The sequence below is a fragment of the Phascolarctos cinereus genome, unplaced genomic scaffold (genome assembly GCF_003287225.1).
Source record: "Phascolarctos cinereus isolate Bilbo 61053 unplaced genomic scaffold, phaCin_HiC Scaffold_4;HRSCAF=312, whole genome shotgun sequence".
In the NCBI taxonomy this organism is placed as follows: Eukaryota; Metazoa; Chordata; class Mammalia; order Diprotodontia; family Phascolarctidae; genus Phascolarctos; species Phascolarctos cinereus.
This window is the reverse complement of record NW_027555847.1, coordinates 567640196-567642922: the sequence shown is the minus strand read 5'-3', so window position 1 is coordinate 567642922 and position 2727 is coordinate 567640196.

Sequence of the window (2727 nt, the reverse complement as noted above, 5' to 3'; positions counted from 1 at the left end):
TGCAAAACACTTGGTAATCAATTTGCAATGGAAGAGGGAGTTTCCTAACCTAACTGACTTTTCCTGCCCTGATGAAATCACATGTCCAGACCAAAATAGCAATAACACCCTAATATCTTATGCTGAGTAACTGACCACTCTTGGATCTCTGAATCTGAAAACTTTGGAGCTGAAGAAACTTTTTCAAATTTGTTTTCTAAACCTCTTAGTTTATAGGTTTACAGGTTCAGTAGTAGAGGACCAGGCCTGGAGTCAGGAAGACCTGAGTTCAAATCCAGCCTCAGATACTTACTAGCTGTGTGACCCTGGGCAAGTCACTTAGCTTCTGTTTGCCATGATCTACTGGAGAAGGAAATGGCAAACCACTCTAGTACCCTTGCCAAGAAAACCCCATGGACAGTATTGTCCTCAGATACTCACTAACTGTGTAACCCTGAACAAGTCATTTAACCTCTGTTGGCCTAAGTTTTTTAATCCATAAAATAGGGGTAATAATAGCAGTGCCTATTTCCCGGGGTTGTTGTGAGGATAAAATGAGAAAATGTTTTTACAAACATTTGTTTCCACTTTGCAAACCTTAAAGCAACATATAAATGCTACCTATTACATTATTATTACTATAGATGAGGAAACTGAGGTCCAAAAAAGTTAGTCATTGATTCATTGCATAGTTACTATTGAGGCAGTTAAATGGCAGTGGATAGAGTACTGTACCTGGAGTCAGGAAAACCTGAGTTCAAATCCAGCTTCTGACACTTATTAGATGTGTGACTTTGGGCAAGTCACTTAATCTTATTGGTCTCAGTTTGTCCAGTTGTAAAACTGTACCCACCTCACTGGGTTGTGGTGAAGATCAAATTAGGTAATATTTGTAAGGCACTTAGGACAGTGCCTGGCACATATAAGATACTTAATAAATGCTAGTTTCCTTCCCTCCTCCTTAGTAACAACTAGGACTAGAACTCATGTCTTCTAATTCTGTTCCTCTACTATTCCATCCTGACTTCAAAGTTAGGTTAAATATGGTGCACAGAGTGATAGATGCAAAGACCCATGGAGCTTTTTATTTCTTTGTGTATGTGTGTTTTTAAAGGATGTATTTTTGGATGATACTATCCGGTTTTATTTTTAATCATTTAATCCAAAAGCTAACAGAATACTGCTGAGTAGAGATTCTCATAATTAAGAATCAGGAATGAGCATTCTGATGTGTATACATAGTCACATTGAGAGCAATGCTTTTTTGAACTATGTCCACTTTATAGACCACAAATGTTTTTAAGTTGTACCTTCCTTCCCCTCTCCCCACCATTATAATGCCTCTGGGAGGTAGTCTGGTAACTTAATGAAGAAAGCTTCTATGTTGTAATTAATGAGTATAAGAACAAAACCCCAAAGGTTACTACTAAATAGACCTAGGATATTTTGATGGAACTAAGATAGAGAAGGGAAAAGCAGAAGAGACAATCCATGACTGCCTGATACTGTTAAGTAGCAAAACAATACAATATAATACAATACATATTTATTAAGTACCTACTAGGTGTCAAACACTGTGCTAAGCAATGGGGTTACAAATAGGAAAAAGAAAGACAGTCCCTGTCTTCAAGGAGCTTACAATCTAATGAGGAAGACAACACACAAAAGGAAGCTAAAAAGTAGAGGTGAGGGTGGTGGTAGAAGGTACCTGGGGCAAAGGAGCATGATGATGGTGGAGTTGAATCCAAGGAGTATAGCTGGTGGAAAATGAGGAGTTGGCTGGACTTCTGAGTCCTCTTTAAACTCGGATTTTGGGAGGAGTTTTTTGCTCCCACACTCAGAGGGACAGACAGTACTGTCCCTCTGAGAAGGGTGGAAATGAGGACACTTAAATAGCAAAACTGATGCAAATCTCTTTATATAAATAAAACTCCTTCATAAAATCCCTTAATAATACAGATGTTGAGACACAGGTGAATGTGGGGATGAAAGACACTTTGCCAACTGAGATGTCTTTTAGCTTGGCTTTTCACAATTTTTTTTTTTTGGTGAGGCAATTGGGGTTAAGTGACTTACCCAGGGTCACACAGCTAGTAAGTGTCAAGTGTCTGAGGCTGGATTTGAACTCAGGTCCTCCTGACTCCCAGACCACAGCTTTATCCACTGTGCCATCTAGCTGCCCCTTGACAACTTTTTAAATCTCAAATAAGTTACAGGGATACACAGGTCAGCCTTCACCACTTGCCTTATGCCAACCTTGGTCTGCTGTAGACCTTTTTTTGTTTGTTTACTTTTTAGCTCCTCAGTAGGTCTAACACCACAGTAGATTTGTGTATATATTTTTGCTTACTTACTGCTCTCTTTTGTTAACTACTACCTACATAGACAAGGGACAGAAGAGATAATATTGGAGGATTTAAGAAGGATAGCAAGACACACCTATCAGTAACCTGCCTCAGTATAGATGAAGTTAGATGAAATGACAGCCATCTGCAATTGGAGTAAAAGGTTTGGACTCCATCTTTTGGGGTTGCTGATCTCTTTCCTATATCCTCTCATTTCTTACACCACTCTTGGCAGACATATAAAAAGTCCTGCAGGATCTTAGGTCCTCAGCAATGTCACATATTAAAGGAGACAGACCAGTTCCAAGGGAGGCAGTTGGAAATGTGGTGAGCTTGGGGAAAGGATAGATCACACAGAAGAACTTACAAGCTGGGAGATGTAGTGGGACAAGTGCCTGACCTA